General features: G+C 36.2%; 1 protein-coding gene across 3 annotated transcripts in view; it reads right to left on the reverse strand.

Moving 5' to 3' along the window:
* The window catches only part of TFPI (tissue factor pathway inhibitor), a 104059-nt gene that overhangs the window by 50915 nt on the left and 34830 nt on the right, over positions 1-18314 (reverse strand). The gene's annotated exons all lie outside the window — the stretch shown is intronic.

Raw genomic sequence — 18314 nt, forward strand, 5'->3', positions numbered from 1 at the left:
AATACCATGAACTAGATGGCTTAAACAACAGAAACAAATTTCTCACAGTTCTGGAGGGAAGTCCAAGACCAAGGCATTGGCAGAATCAGGCTCCTGGGGAGAGCTTTCTTCTTGGCTTGCAGAAACCACCTTCTCTCTATGTCCACAAGTGGCCTTTCTTCTGTGTGTGCATATATAGAGAGAAGGATCTCTCCCTCCCTTCCTCTTCTATAAGGTCACCAATCCTGTCAGACTAGGACACCACTCTTATGACCTCATTTTAACATTAATTATCTCCTAAAAGTCTTATGTCCGAATATAATCATATTGGGGATTATGGTTTCAACATATGAATTTGGGGTGGGAGGGACACAATTCAGTTCATAGCAGGAGCCCTCCTAGTTTCTTAAGAAAGTATCTCTAAACTTGGTTAGTAGATTTGTTTCAGAAGCAAGGGTCACTTCCCTTTTGTCATTAGTCTGTGGGAAGAGATACATCAGCCCTAGAGTTTGCTTTTTAATGTGTAAGCCAATTCTTTTCTTTCTGCACAGTTACAGACTACCATGTTCTATTTCTTGTTGCTTAAAAATTAAGCTTGAGGCAGGACTGGCCATGGCCTGCCACATTCCTATAGGAAATGTAGAATCACCTGTACTATAAGGATGCTTAGTATCCAGTTCTCTCAATTTATGTGCTTTTGTTGGGTTTTTGTTGTTAATTACTAAGAGGGGATGTGTTCTGAGAAAATTGTTCTGTATAATCTCATCTAGGAAGAAGGTGTCTTTTAAAGTTCACAACAAGAAGGAAAGACTTGGCAGGTAAAACAGACCCTCACTGCCTAATCCCTTCTCTGCTTCATTCCTCAACTATAATCACAAATCATGTGTTCCAGAGCAGAAAGCACTGCCCTGTATGTCAGTCCTTATAACTTGAAATTAGAGAATAATTTTTACTCAGCCAGTTAGTTTTCTGGGCTATGAAATTACTGAGAAGTTTTATTTTAAGATTGGATTTTTGGGGGCTTCCCTGGTGGCGCAGTGGTTGGGAGTCTGCCTGCCGGTGCAGGGGACACGGGTTCGAGCCCTGGTCTGGGAGGATCCCACATGCCGCGGAGCAGCTGGGCCCGTGAGCCACAATTGCTGAGCCTGCGCGTCTGGAGCCTGTGCTCCGCAACAAGAGAGGCCGCGATAGTGAGAAGCCCGCGCACCGCGATGAAGAGTGGCCCCCACTTGCCGCAACTAGAGAAGGCCCTCGCACAGAAACGAAGACCCAACACAGCCATAAATAAATAAAAATAAAAAATAAATAAATAAATAAAGTTTAAAAAAAAAAAAAAATTGGATTTTTTTCATAATTTTGCATAATAAAGTTTATTGAATTATCCTAAGGGCCTGAAAACTAAGTATGTACCATTTGCTGCAAGATTTTAGGAAAATGAGAAGTTATGATTACTCTTATGGAAAAGGATGTAGAGACACTCCCAACTGCAGCAGAGAGGAAATTCTGTGGTAAATCCCTACTCACAGGGTCTTCCTTACCTCTCCACCCCTGGAATCATGCTCTGATTCAATCTCATAAATGCTATGGATATATTGGTTCTGTATCAAATCTCTGCTTAAATGGAGTCTTTTCAGAATCCTGCCTTGAACACTGAGACAAAATAGCTCCATGATTATGTTCCATTCCCTTTCATGTTTTTTTTTAAATCACTGCACTTATCCCTATGTAACACATTTTCTTACTATCTGTTTTCTCTGTCCTTAAAAGCGGCAATTATATCTGTTCTTTCTGGTATCTAATAGGAGCTCAATAAATGTTTATAGAACAAATCAATGAATTAAGGGTTCTGCAAAAAAGAAAGTAAAAAGTCACTGGAGCAATTTAAAACAAATGTATAAACCAGAATTATTTAAAACTGTATGAATGAAAGGGAACATAATGGACTTCAATTATAACTTAATCCTCTACTAGAGATGACAATAAGTATTCAACTAATTATTTCTTCCTTTTCTCCACCCTTACTTCTAAGAAAACCTGCCCATATTCTCTACTCATAAAGTCAGCTCTCCAAACTCCTACTGAATGGATAATAATGAAGTCACATTAGCATCTGGCCACTGCTGACTTGCCAAGGGGTAGACATATATACAGAGTCAGATGATTTGCTGGTCTATAGAGAGAGGTGTGGTGTAGACTTCCAGAGAGGACCAAATAACAAGAGCTCACTAGAGAGGCTGCGATGGTGATCTTAGTTGTTCTTTTTTTTTTTTAATTTATTTTTTATATAGCAGGTTCTTATTAGTTATGTATTTATACATATTAGTGTATACATGTCAATCCCAATCTCCCAATTCATCCCACCACCAACAGCCCCCTGCAACCCGGTGATCTTAGTTGTTTACATTCTAGTCTCTGCCTTAGCTCATGACTGTATGTTCTCTATAATACTCCATAGTCTATCAAGGAATTCCAATTGTGCCCTTGAGGTCTTATTATATGTGTTGTTTATTTCATCTAAATGAATCTTGTTTTATGACATACAATTAAAATGTGATATATTTTATTATCACCATAATTGACATAATGGTCAATGTCTTTTTATTTTAAAAAGTCAATAACAGAAAAGTAAATGTATCTAAGGAATTTTTTCTATGTGTATTTTGCAACAATTTAGTTATAATTTTATGATACCAATTTAATTTTTTCATTCAAAAGTATCTATAGTATATTCTTTTAATATAACTTTAAGACTATAATAAGCTTATCAGTTCTAGGTACCCAGAAATTTTATTTTCCCCATCTTTACAATGAGAAAAATACAAAAAATGTTAACAATAAAACCATCCAGAAATTGTCTATTTAATTTGTGTTTGATGCCATTTAGAAAAAAATGTAGTTTGGTTTTCATCTAAGTGATATATCTGTATAAATCTAAAGTAAGCATTCTATGGTGGTTACTAGAGCCTGAGGGATGGGGAAATTGGAGAGATGTTGTTTAAGGGCACAAACTTATAGCCAGTAGATAAATAAGTCGTGGAGATCTAATGCACACCATAGTGATTATAGACAACAGTACTGTATTATAAACATCAAAGTTGCTAGGAGACTAGATCTTAATTGTTCCCACCACAAAAAAGAAATAATTATGTGACGTGATAAAGGTATTAGCCAATGCTATGGTGATAATCATATTGTTATGTATAAATATATCAAATCTACACATCATGTACTTTAAATTCACACAATGTTATATGTCAAATATATCTCAATAAAAAAGTAAGCATTCTATTTGGTATTATTGAGATAGTATGAATCATAGGCAAAATTTTACTATGACTATGTATTACTAACTATAATAGATTTAAATAAATATTTTCATCCAAAGCAGGAGCGTTTTAAGTATTTGTAAGATGTTCATTGGAGCCATGAAATAAGAAGCTCAATATGTAGACATGGAGCTCAGGGTAGACATCTCTGTAGAGACAGAAATGTGAGAATCAACATAAAAATGAAAATTACTCTGTGGAGTGCTGAGGTTGATTTGATTAACAAGTACTTATGTAGCATTTGACATGAAGCAGGTGTTCTTCTGAATGATTGTGCAAATATTAATTCACATAATCCTCACAGTGACTCTATAAGGTGAGTGTGAAGATGGGGAAGGAACATCCTATAAGTGAACTGTGGAGAACAAGGATGAGGGAAATAGGTCTAAGAAGAAGATTAAGAAATAGACAGGGAAACAAAAGGAAACCTGGGAGGCTGTAGTGACATAGATGCTAAGGAAGTGAATAGTTCATAAAACTGGCACAAGTTGACAATGTCTAAAGCACAGAGGGTTCAAGTACAAGATTTAAAAAACATGCAGGGGGTTTAGTGACAGTGGCATTGTCAGTACCCTTGCACACTGCAAAATAAAATTTGGTACAGTGGTGGGGGGCAGCAACTGGTGACCTGAGGAAGGAATTGGAACAAAGGCTGTGAAAACAGCAATTGAGGATATCATTTTACAAATCTATGCTGGAAAGTAAGAGAGGGTGTTTGAGGGAAACTTTTGTGGAGGGCTTAGTTTAATATGATTCTGCCACTAGAGAGGAAGAGACAAAAGCTAAAAATAAAAATAAAATAAATAGAGACTGAGATCCTGGACACAAGTAAAGAGGGTCTAACCCTGGCCTGAAGAAAAGAGTAACTTCCACTGAAATGAGGTTTTCTCTGTGGGGAGAGAAATAGGACACATTTTTCAGAGGTGTGTGTGTGTGTGTGTGTGTGTGTGTGTGTGTGTGTGTGTGTATGCGTGTCTTGTGATGGAGCTGTTGAAGAGTAGGCAGAAAGTTGAAGATTTTCAGACTTCCCTGGTGGCGCAGTGGTTAAGAATCTGCCTGCCAATGCAGGGTACACGGGTTCAAGCCCTGGTCCGGGAAGATCCCACATGCCATGGAGCAACTCAGCCCGTGTGCCGCAACTACTGAGCCCATATGCTGCAACTACGGAAGCCCACACGCCTAGAGCCCGTGCTCTGCGACAAGAGAAGCCACCGCAATGAGAAGCCCATGCCCCGCAATGAAGAGTAGCCCGTGCTTGCCACAACTAGAGAAAGCCCGTGTGCAGCAATGAAGATCCAACGCAGCCATAAATAAATAAATAAATAAAATGAAAACTGAAGATTTTCTTGCTGTGATTCAATTTTCTATGTGAAGAAGAGGCTGAGATTTTCTGTTCAAAATGTCAAGAAATAATGGACTTTTAAAAATGATAGGGTTTGCCATTTTCTCTAGGTAAAATAAAATGGCGTATCGAAAATCTTAAAGGATTATGGGCTGCTGGAATCCCAAACTATAAATTCATAGTAATTTGTGCTTTCAAAATTCAGTGCCCTTTCCCTCCAGATTCAGGAATTAAACTTTTGAAGGATTCAGAGTTAGATTTTATCAATTGCACAGAGATAAAGGACAAAAAAGGCAGGACTTTGAGTAGTGTTGGCAAGCGGAAGTATATAAGTGGCTTATTATTTAATCGTCAACTAAAAATTTTTCCTTAATGTGTACTTTCTTTGTTAAAAAACGTAGATGATACTTTAAGGTACTGATATGACACTTGGGAATTTAAAAATATGAAAATGACTAAATGTACAATCTTTTTAAGAATAGGAAATAATATTACATTTTTAAACAATGTAGGTATGCAACATTGACAATTATTAGATACGGCAGTACATCCATCCACCAGATGTAATATTATACAAAGTTAAATTGGTAATGATAATGACTAGAAGATTAAGAGGGGATTAATCATGGTAATATGAATTTTAAAAGCTGTATACAAAAATATATGTATACTTTAAGATCAACTAAGCAAAAATTGCTGTTTATACAGAAAAATATGCTTTAATAAGGGAAATTAGGTCAGTGAGATTATGGATATATTTTTGTCTTTTTTTATTTTTAACTTTGTAAGGTTGTTTTAGTCATCTCATTTGCTTATGCAACAACAATTCTCTGTCACTTTTCATTGATAGATGAACTGAATATGTTCATACGTCCAGTTCTCAGGGAAGGATAGCCTATGCCCACCTAAGGAATAAATTTATAAATAATAAACTCTTCATTAATCCACATTAATCATGGTGATTCCATTTCCCTTACAGACATTGGTTTAGATATTTCTATTTCATAAATCTCTGACCAATGAGATGAGAAAGGAAGTATGCTATCTTCCAGGGCTGGGGAACTTTTGAAAAGGTCCTTATTCTAAATGGAGCCACATGGGAAGGGCACATAATATTTCCTTCCACTTGTTTTGTCTGTATGTGATGACTATGACTGAAGCAACCATCTTATAATGTTGAGGAGAACTATCCCTAGATAAGGATGACCTGCTGTTAGTGATGGAAATAAAAAGATAGAAAGCACTTAGATTTGTGTTGAATTAACAAATCTTGAGGCATCCTCTGTACTTTGTATAATGTGAACTAGTAAATGGCCTCATATTTAAGCTACTCATGCTATGGATTTTGCCTTCTAGCAGCCAAATGTAACCTGACAGTTATTTTGCTGTTTTTATTTCACAAACTGGCTATTAACCAACTTTTTCAGCGTTTTTGATTGCAGGATGCTTGGAGGATGGGAAAATAATATCATTACTATAAAGCTCAGGTCAGAATCCCCCTTTTTTTTTTTTTAATAGTGATTTCTTTAATTTATTTATTATTTATTTTTTGGCTGTGTTGGGTCTTCGTTTCTGTGCGAGGGCTTTCTCTAGTTGCGGCAAGCGGGGGCCACTCTTCATCGCGATGCGCGGGCCTCTCACTATCGCGGCCTCTCTTGTTGCGGAGCACAGGCTCCAGACGCGCAGGCTCAGTAGTTGTGGCTCACGGGCCTAGTTGCTCCGCGGAATGTGGGATCTTCCCAGACCAGGGCTCGAACCCGTGTCCCCTGCATTGGCAGGCAGCTTCTCAACCACTGCGCCACCAGGGAAGCCCAGAATCCCCTTTTCTTATCATTAAAATTATTTTGGGACTTCCCTGGTAGCACAGTGGATAAGACTCCACGCTCCCAGTGCAGGGGGCCTGGATTCGATCCCTGGTCAGGGAACTAAATCCCACATGCATGCTGCAACTAAGAGTTCACATGCCACAACTAAGGAGCCTGGGAGCTACAACTAAGGAGCCTGCCTGCTGCAACTAAGGAGCCCTCGAGCCGCAACTGAGGAGCCCGGCTGCCTCTACTAAGACCTGGTGCAACCAAATAAATAAATAAATATTAAAAAAATTATTTTGCCCTTAAAATAATGCCTGATGTTTTGCTTTATAAAAGTCGGATTTTCAGATTATATTCTAAATATACACCCAGACTAATGATAAAATATGAGAAACAATGAAGCAAAACATTCTGAACCTGGTAAGTAAACTAATATTGGAACACAGTAAAATACAACCAAAACAACAACAAAAACAAGTCTCCCCAAATAGTTGCAGACTATTCACTCTAATCATGTTTACTAAAAGATTGGCCAATCCTTCAGGAAACATCTATTGGATTTGGCTCTTGTTACAGGAAGTCATATTTCTGGAGAACTGCTTAATGTGGAATTCTTTAACGTTAGCAAATATGTCAAATCACAACATTTATCTGTATTTTAGACTGTGACAATTTCACTGATTAAAAAGTTTGTTACTCTCTCTCTCTCTTTTGGATATGAAGTGGTTGTTAGGTATGATTTTATAAAGCAGGGAAGTTTCCTCTAGGAATGAAATGTTAAAAGCTGTTTACCGTGTAGGTCTAATTTCTTGTCATTTGTAATACTATGAGAAAGAAAACTTAAAAAAAAAAAAAAAATCCCAGAGAAAAGAAATAGCTATGCTGGGAGAAAAAAGTGAGTATCTTCATGTTACAACCAAATAGCATACAACATATGTAAACTAAGTTTATTTAAAAAATTTTAAAAAGCTGAAGTGAAGGGCAAGGTCATAGAATTATATACTGCTAGAGATATAAAAAACTACAGGGATAAGTATCTAGAATATCCTGCGTTTTTTAATAAGGACACTGAAGCCCTGAAACTAATTTTTTCTCTCCAAAGTCTTACATTTGCATATTGACAGAGCTTCAACTCAAACACAGGAATTGTAACCATCCCTAAAAAGGGCAACTGCAAGCTTAAGAAAGACCCACTATTTTCACAAATATCTTCTTCTTTCTTTTTTCCCCTAAAGTGAATTTCAGATTATTTACATTCTCTAGAAATTAGCAATTCATCAAAACATAAGTAGGGGATTTTTATTCTCTGTTTTGGACTAAAGTTCTATAAGTAAAGTAAGTCAAGAAACTCACCAATTATTTTTTTAAACTTTTGTGTTTATATTTTTTAAGAGGAAAAATAATCTCCCTCTAAATAATAATAGGGAATATTAATTCTTATTACTAGCTAAGAGAGAAGAGTGAGAGAACTGGATGTGGAGAAGGAAAACTGAGAAGCAATAAGAGAGAGCGGGAGAGTAAAGAGATAATTATAAAGTTAAGAATAGTGGAAATGTAGGGACTTCCCTGGTGGCACAGTGGTTAAGAATCTGCCTGCCAATGCAGGGGACACGGGTTCGATCCCTGGTCCGGGAAGATCCCACATGCCACGGAGGAACTCAGCCTGTGTGCCACAACTACTGAACCCATGTGCTGCAACTGCTGAAGCCCACGCACTCTAGGGCCCATATGCCACAACTACTGAGCCCATGTGCTGCAACTACTGAAGCTCATGTGCCTAGAGCCCATGCTCCGCAACGAGAAGCCACTACAATGAGAAGCCCGCGCACCACAATGAAGAGTAGCCCCCGCTTGCTGCAACTAGAGAAAGCCCACGTGCAGCAATGAAGACCAATGCAGCCAAAATAAATAAATAAATTAATTAATTAAAAGAAAGAATAGTGGAAATGTAAATATGTAAAAATATTTCTGAAATTTGTAAGAAAGGTCCAAAGAGAGTGTATATATTTTACTGAGAAAAATACAATGAACAAAGGAAAATAAGATAGAAATACATAATAAAAGAAATAATGCCAAAGATTCTTCTTTAAATAGTTGCCCATAGCTACCAAAACTCTTAGAAAAAAGGTGGGGAATTATTTTGTCTAGATATTACAGTTAAATTTGTAAGACATTTTGTCAAAAGAAGGTGGCATTCATTTCTTTGAATGAGTTCACCTTTCCTCATCACAGGGACTCGTCTTAATCTAATCCAGTTTAACAGCAAAGATCTTCATAGTATGCTGTTTTCATTTTTTTCCTTTAAGCAGGAAAATAAATAAATAGATAAATAAATAAAACTTGGTATTATATATCTAAACCAAAATGGAGATTTCTGAGGATATAATTCTGGTCAACTACTAATGCCAGTAGCCCCAAATGGAAGGAAATAAAAAAGAAGAGCAAAGGAATACAATGAATTTTGGTGTGAGAAAAGAAAAGAATTGAATATATTAACGATGTCTTTATTATCATTACTGTCCATATTAGAAAGAAAATTACATAGAAAGACCTATGGCTGCTTCTGTCTATTTTTTCTCCTGTTTGTATCTGCTCTTCTAGGTACCCATTATTTAGTAAGATAAGAAAATGGTATTTCAGGACCATTGCTTCCCTGATTATATGTCTATCAATCAATCTATCTATCTCCTGATTACATAATTAATTTATTAATTCTAATTAATCTATTAATTAATATTGAGTATGACATCTTAGGCAGGAGGTATATGTATTTTGGAAAGACAGTTGAGACCTTCCTAACAGGTTTCTAGTTAGAACCTTGATTCATAGCTTATGTAATTCAGGTTATTTTACCTTTTTTAATTTTAAAGATCAATAGATAAAGTCAAGTCTGCTTCCTCATTTCCCCTCAAAGTCTGTTGCCATCTTAGATTTTGTCTCTGCTCAGAGAAATATATTGGAAACTTCTCAACTTCCTGCTTTTGATAGTATCTGTTGTAGTATGAGAAAAGGAGAGGAAATGTTAGTGCATGTATGGGAAGTTCCCACAAAATATTCCTATACTGTCATTTCCTTGAGGGAAAGAGAAGCAAAATTTATACTCAATATACCTGAGGCTAGATATTTATAACATTCTGGTGTCAGATGAATAATCAAGTAACTTTGTTTCTGACTATGAAAGTGTTATGATTCCAAATATTAGCTAAAGTTTTTATACTTAAGTACAATAAACATGTTGAACCAGTAATGATCAATTTTCTCCCTCCTCAGTGAGAGTAATTCTGCGGGTGAAGTAAGTCCGAAAGTAAAAAACCCGGGAATTTCTGATTGTGCTCCAATGAAAAGCAACTGAGCTTAGTTAAGATTGGAACTGCAGCTGTTGGTGACTACACCCATGACATCCTGAGTTCAACTTTCTGAGTCATCATTGTAAAGGAACAGAGGTCCCAGGCAGCTAAGTCATGGTCCTCCAGGAACCATTAACATGTTAATCTTCAGCCACTTCCATTCAGACTGTAAAATGTCAGACCCATGAAACAATGAACTATGGACTCAGAGAATGAAAGGAAACTAGTGCTACTTCCTATTTTACTCATAGCATCCAATAAATAGTTCTTTTTTTCTCTTGGTTCCTCACATTGAATGCTCATTATTTTACATTTTTATAAATATCTGCTAGTTTCTCTAAATTGCCATTCCTTTTTCTCCTATTCATATTCTACCTAACACATAATCAGGAATCAGATAGCATGTTCTTGTTAAATGCCCTACTTAATTCCTCTGATTGTAATTTTTGAGAATGAAGACCAGAGTTTTTATTTGTGTTAAGTTACTTCAAATCCTAATAGGTTAAATTTATAAATGATTAAAATTTATCACATTGGGCTTCCCTGGTGGCGCAGTGGTTGGGAATCTGCCTGCCAGTGCAGGGAACACAGGTTTGAGCCCTGGTCTGGGAAGATCCCACACGCCATGGAGCAACTAAGCCCGTGTGCCACAACTACTGAGCCTGCACTCTAGAGCCCGCGAGCCACAACTACTGAGCCTGCGCACCACAACTACTGAAGCCCACACGCCTAGAGCCCGTGCTCCACAACAGGAGAAGCCACAGCAATGAGAAGCCCACGCACCGCAAGGAAGAGTAGCCTCCACTCACCTCAACTACAGAAAGCCCGCGTGCAGCAACGAAGACCCAACATAGCCAAAAATAAATTTAAAAAAAAAAATGATCACATTGTACACTTTTTGTACCCTGCATAAGTTCTAATATATAAAAAGCACATAGTTAATGCTCAGCTTTAAAGATATTAAAAATTGAATCTGCTTATTCAAGTGTAATGATTGAACTGAAGATCTTAAAATAATTTAATCTCTTCCAAGACTTCTCAAAAAAGATCTTTTCTCCAAGATTTCTTATACATAGGATAACTTATCCATCTCTACCCCACCCTTATCCCTCCTATGTCAAGTTTATCGGCCTTTGAAATCTTTATCTTCCCTTCTTCAGGATATATTATTACTTGACACTCTTTTTTGATCCCAATGCTATATACTATTTTCCTTGGATATTTAATCATGTCTCAGATATATTTTTCATGGTGATATGCAAGCTCCTGAGAGATCTGAGGAAAACTATACTATATAGTTTATAGTATATATATATAGAATATATAGTATATTCCCTTCTAAAGAGCAAATACATGGCTCAAATATTTTTTCACACATGTTTTTGAGGACCATCCATGAATGCCCATTTACTCATATCTTTTCAGAAGAGGCTTCCAGTACCTATTAGGAAGGATAGATGGTCACTTGTATCTCTTTGGCCTCTGAATAAGGAGATGGTAATATGGAATGCAGGTGGTGGTTGGGAGAGCAATGTTGACATAGTAGTGATAGGGCAAACATTGGTACCTAAGGAACCTTTTCCTTTCTTTAGGGATATAACTAATAAATGCAAATGGCTTTAAAGGAGTTTCATCCAGAGTTTACCACAAATAGAAAAACAAAAAAAAACAACAACCCCCTTTTGCCATGTTAATTGAGGCTAATCTAAATTCTCCCTAGTTAAACACTTTTCTTCCACTGGAACATTCTTCAGCAATTCCTTAAGAGAAAAACATACAAAAAGAGGTTAATCCTGGGAAATCTGAAACTTGAAAAAAATTATTAGCACTGAAGGGAGGGCCTGAGTGTTTCTAAGGTAAATTGCTTATCTCATAATTTTTTTATAAACCTGCATTAGTGCCAGGATGTAGATGCCATAATGATTTCTTTACTGTGTACCTGTTTTCCTTTCCTCATAGACTGAATAACTATGCTAAAGGAGACTAAAACCACAGAACTCAAATAAGATGCATAGAAACTTCAATAATGTACACACTCTTACATAATTATAAAAACAAATTCTAACGCTAAATATAATTTTTGTTTACAATATTTGTCATTTGGGATTATCTGTTTATATCAATTGGTATATATAATTAAGCAGGAAACACCTGAAACTTCTTTCATAAAAAGAGAAAGTTTTAATTTGTGCTGTCAATGAACTTTCCCAGTTTCCAATATGTAGAAGTATCCAGGAATCAGGGGAGGAAAGATAATTATGAGAAACTGTGAAAGGAAACTATCAGTAAAGGCAATCTTTAATTCATTGCAAAACTATGGAGGCTTTAGGTAAATAACACTCAGCACTCAGAGTTTTGGAAATGCCTATTGAACAAGTGACAACTTGATTGGTTTTAAGCTTGTAGAATGAATTTGTCATCTAAAATAGAAGAGAGTAAAATATTAGCCGCCCAAACAACTACCATTATCAGAAAATCATAATGAAACAAACTGCTTATCTGAAATGAAATAATTATTTTTTAGAAATAGTGAATTTAAGTTTTTCATTGTACAATCATGTAAATATATTTACTCATCTAACATAGTTGCTGAGATATAGCAGGCCAAAAATGTACTTATCTTATCCAGGCCAATGAATGAATTACAGTTTATATGCCCTTAAAATTTCTCATTCTATTTATGTTTATTTTTAGTTTTTTAGGATATCATTAAAATATAATTTAAAAAAGTAGCCCTTCCACTGCACAGCAAAGGAAACCATAAACAAAACAAAAAGATAACCCACAGAATGGGAGAAAATATTTGCACACGATATGACTGAGAAGGGATTAATCTCCAAAATATACAAACAGCTCATGCAGCTCAATATCAAAAAAACACAAATAACCCAATCAAAAAATGGGCAGAAAATCTAAATAGACATTTCTCCAAAGAAGACATGCAGATGGCCAAAAAGCACATGAAAAAATGCTCAACATTGCTAATTATTACAGAAATACAAATCAAAGCTACAATGAGGTATCACCTCACACCAGTCAGCATGGCCATCAAAAAAATCTACAAACAATAAATGCTGGAGAGGGTGTGGAGAAAAGGGAACCTACACTGTTGGTGGGAATGTAAATTGGTACAGCCACTATGGAGAACAGTATGGAGGTTCCTTAGAAAAGTAAAAATAGAGCTACCATATGATCCAGCAATCCCACTCCTGGGCATATACTCAGAGAAAACCATAATTCGAAAAGATGCATGCACCCTAATGATCATTGCAGTACTATTTACAATAGCCAAGACATGGAAGCAACCTAAATGTCCATCGACAGATGAATGGATAAAGAAGATGTGGTACACATATATAATGGAATATCGCTCAGCATTAAAAAAAGAATGAAATAATACCATTTGCAGCAACATGGACAGGCCTAGAGATTAACATACCAAGTGAATTAAGTCAGACAAAGAAAGACAAATATCATATGATATCACTTATATGTGGAATCTAAAAAAGAGATACAAATGAACTTATTTACAAAACAGAAACAGACTTACAGACTTAGAAAACAAATTTATGGTTACCAAAGGGGAAAGGTTGTAGGGAGGGATAAATTAGGAGTTTGGGATTGCATATACACATTACTATATATAAAATAGATAATTAACAAGGACCTACTGTATAGCACAAGGAACTCTACTCAGTCATCTATAATAACCTATATGAGAAAAGAATCTGAAAAAGAATAGATATATGTATATGTGTAACTGATTCACTTTGCTGTACACCTGAAACTAACACAACATTGTAAATAAACTATACGTCCATACAAAATAAAAATTTAAAGAAAAATAGCCCTTCTACTTCCAGCCACAATGGATTAACATTGGATTTATCCTCCCACCTGAAACAACTTAAAAAAATAAAATAGTCAAAATGTATTAAATGATGGTTTCCCGCTAACTAAATATTGGTCAGTGAAGAGCAGTGATCCCATGAGGATGGGAAACAAGAGTTCAGCCCTACATTCCGATTTGCTCCAGCACACTGACTGAAGGGAGCTTCCACATTCAAATTCAGGAAAAGGAGGTTCTGGAATTGCCCAGTGGTCTCCCTGAGTTTAGGAGAAAGCACATTGTCTGCAGAGGCCAGGGTAGCTAGAGTATGCACTGTTGTGTAACAGAGTAGAGAGCTATACAGAAGGAGAGATCCAGAAATCTTCAGATGGCCCTCAAGTCTTCAGCCTAATACTGATCAGTACATATACAAGAGAAAAGTACCCAAGTTTGGGTAAAGAACCACCTTAAAGGGCTAGAGGGGAATAACACTTAGAACACACGTAAAGCTGTGAATATTTTCTTGTCCCTAAATTGCAAAAATCTCCATTCATGGTGCATTAAGCAGAGTAGTCAGAAAGTTTTTTTCTCAGTACTGGGAAAAAAATTAACCATAGAATAAACATTTCTCTGATTCTGCCTAACAAAGCTTGACAGTGAGATAACAAAATACAAGATTGTTTCCAAGTAATTAAACTGCAACTCAGAACAGAGCTCAATATTATTTACAGGAATACAACATATTCAGCACTTAAGAAGGTAAGATTCATAATATCAGGCATTCAAATAAAAATTATAAGGTCTGCAAAAAACAGTAAAATATAACATAATGAGAAGAAGCCAAATGACACAGAAATGACACAGAAAATAGAATTAACAAACTAAACTAAAATTAAACTAAAAGTTTAACTGCATTCATAAACTAAACTAAAATTTTAAACTAAAATTTAACTAAATTTTAAACTAAAATTTAAACTAAAATTTTAACTGCACTCATATGTTCAAGAATCTAGAGAAAATATTGAGTGTGTTAAATAGAGAAAGAAGATAAAGACTCAAACTGAGTTTCTAGAGATGAAAACAACATTATTTGAGATGAAATATACACTAGATGGGATTATAAACACATTGGACATAAAAGAAAAGATAAGTAAATTTGAAGATATAATGATAGAAACTATGTAAATTGAAACAGAAAAAAACTAAAAATATTAATTTTTTCATTTATTATTTTTGATTGTGGTAAAATAGATATACCATGAAATTTGCAATTTTAACTATTTTTAAGTGTACAACTCAGTGGCATTAATTACATTTATATTTTTGTGCAATCATCACCACTACCTACTTCCAAAATGTTTCATTACCCCAAACAGAAACTTTGTATCCATTAAGCAATAACTCACCATTCATCCCTTCCTCCAAACTCTGGTAACCTCTATTCTACTTTCTTTTTCTATGAATTTGCCTATTGTAGATATCCCATGTAAGTGAAATTATACACTATTTCTTTTTTTGTGTGTGTCTGGCTTATTTCACTTAGCATAATGTTCTCAAAATCATTCATGTAGCATGAATCAGAAGTTCATTCATTTTATAGTCACGTATATTTGAAATTGGTTGCACATAGAAGAGCGAGTAGGCGTTTGATATTTTGATATAATCATTTTGATTCATTTCCTGGGATACTTTGAAGTTTATTCCTAAAAGAACTTTAAAAATATTACCAATATTTTGCAACAAACACTACTATTCTGGAGACTCACCCAATTTATGAGATTTACTCCATTTCTAAGCCTTGCGAAGTAAGGAATGAAGTGATGTTTAGATTACAGGATTATTACAGGATTCAAGGATGGGATAGATGTTGGTAAGAAACATGAATAGGAGAGACAGAATGAGGTTGGCAACAGGGTGTTGGTGGCACTGAGGGTGTGGTACAGTTGAAGGGGGTCAATGGCACTCTATGCTTGGTAATAAAAACAGTAGGGGCTTCCCTGGTGGCGCAGTGGTTGAGAATCTGCCTGCCAATGCAGGGGACATGGGTTCGTGCCCCGGTCTGGGAAGATCCCACATGCCGCGTAGCAACTAGGCCCGTGAGCCACAACTACTGAGCCTGCGCGTCTGGAGCCTGTGCTCCGCAACAAGAGAGGCCGCGATAGTGAGAGCCCCGCGCACCGCGATGAAGAGTGGCCCCCACTTGCCGCAACTGGAGAAAGCCCTCGCACAGAAACGAAGATCCAACACAGCCATAAATAAATAAACAAATTAAAAACAAAAAACAAAAAAAAAACCCACCACAGTATATCAGTGCTGTATTGATAGATACTTTTACATTCCTGATGTTGAAATAGCCCAATCAAAAACATGTAATATTTATTCAGTCTAGAGAGAATGCTACCATCACATTTTGATTGAGGAATTCCTTGCAGTAATTCTGTGTCTCCCCAGGTACCTGTGGTCTATCAGATGGAGCAAGTGAGACAGAAATATTGCAGCACTGGGACTCCTAGTATGGATCATGGACCTCTTGTTTTTAAAATAATTTTAAAATATGGTTGTTCCAACTAAGAAAGAGCATAGAATCACAAAGGAAGGCCTGAAGAGAGACGAACATAGCAGATTTGACATGCATCCAGTGCTTTTTGTTATTGCTTTTGAAAAGAAGAAAAGTGGAAATGACTAGGGTGCCCTCATCCTATTGGTAGCTGAATCCTAGGCTCTGGTTCTACACAGCACCTGCCACTTGAAGTGAAGACAGGGAGAGAAGGGTAATGGGAAGACTGGGCTCCTGGAGATGATACATCACACCAAGAAAGCAGTCACTGAGGATCTCAGAGACCCAAGAGAGGTGGTCTAGCATAAAGAGAACTCTCTGGAATAACTTGCATCCTTTCTTCATTTTGGTGAGATTTAATATCCAGAAACAAGGACTTCAATAATCACTCCATGTCTTGAATTCAGATTTCTCCAAATGCAGATGGTAACAATCAAATAATTATATCATTGGCATTTTCTATAAAAAAAAATATAATGCATTTAAAAGTATTTTTGTTTTGGGACTTCCCTGGTAGTAAGACTCTGTGCTCCCAACGCAGGGGGCCCGGATTCGATCCCTGGTCAGAGAACTAGATCCTGCATGCTGCAACTAAAGATCCTGCATGGCACAACGAAGATCCTGCATGCCACAACTAAGACCTGGTGCAGCCAAATAAATAAATAATTTTTTTAAAAATGTATTTTTTGTTTTAAAAAAGACAACTCTGCAAATTAAATTTCCTGAGTTACATGTTTTAGATGGTAAACAAGAAAAGGGTGGCTGAAGACAGCCTTATTGAGAATAGATGAGTTGGACTGTAATACAATTTTTAGATCGTGTCTACATAGCAAAAATAAATTGATATAATTAGCTAATTTTAATCAATATTATTATTCTACTTATTTAATTTATACCAATTAACAAGATTTTTTTGAAAACCCTGTTCTGAGTACTTCCCTTTCCTTTTCATATTGTCTCTCCTGTCCCACACCCCCCCCCCTTTTTTTTGGCAAGGATGTTTATTTTACTTTTTTTTTCTTCTATTAAGTAGAGATGTTTGATTCAGTTGAAATCTGTATTAAAAGTTTGTGACAGTGAATTTAGTAAACGAACAATTCCTAAAGAATCTATAGCATATCTACTATTTGTTTAGATTGCTAGGTGTTCTGGGAATAAACAAAACCTTTTCAGTTTGGCTTTTTTCCTCTAGTAGTCATCTGTCCAATTATGGGTTTTTTTTTTTAATAACTTTATTTATCTATTCTTGGCTCCGTCGGGTTTTTGTTGCTGCGCGTGGGCCCTCTCCAGTTGCAGTGAGCGTGGGGCTATTCTTCGTTGCGGTATGCAGGCTTCTCATTGCGGTGGGTTCTCTTGTTGTGGAGTACCAGCTCTAGGCGTGTGGGCTCAGTAGTTGTGGCACTCAGACTCAGTAGTTGTGGCTCGCAGGCTCTAGAGCTCAGGCTCAGTAGTTGTGGTGCACAGACTTAGTTGCACCACGGCATGTGGGATTTTCCCAGACCAGGGCTGGAACCCATGTCCTCTGCATTGGCAGGCGGATTCTTAACCACTGCACCACCTGGGAAGTCCCCCAATTATGTTTTGAATTTGAATGATGTAGATAACTAAGACCAGGAAATTAATTCTTAGGAGGGAATAAGTTAGTGTTATGAAAACTATAGTTTAATACAAAAACAATTTTCTATTTCATAGATTATTTTTAAATTTAACAATACTGTTTATAGTAGAAGATTCTAGGCAAAATAGTTGTACAATCAATAAGCAAATGAAGCCTAGAGTTACGGACAACCAATCAGACCAGCAAGCACTACGTGATAGCATAATCCATTTGAACAGGACCACATTTCCCAAAGAGGTTTTCATCTAGTCATTGGAGATAAAACAAATGCTTAAAGATATCAGACTGTACCTTTAAAAACAAAAAACAAAACTTGTACAAGTCAGCATACCTAATAGAGAACGGAACCAAATAGTAGTATATATGCCATTAAAGCTCTCTAATAAGATTGTACAGTTACCTGAAGAAGACAAATTTGGCTTCCCAATATAACCATTCAAATTGTTAAAAGTAAATAAAGTTTTACATCTGTAGTGTTAATTATCTGTATTTACATTAATAGTTT

The sequence above is a fragment of the Balaenoptera ricei genome, chromosome 7 (genome assembly GCF_028023285.1).
Source record: "Balaenoptera ricei isolate mBalRic1 chromosome 7, mBalRic1.hap2, whole genome shotgun sequence".
Taxonomy (NCBI): domain Eukaryota; kingdom Metazoa; phylum Chordata; class Mammalia; order Artiodactyla; family Balaenopteridae; genus Balaenoptera; species Balaenoptera ricei.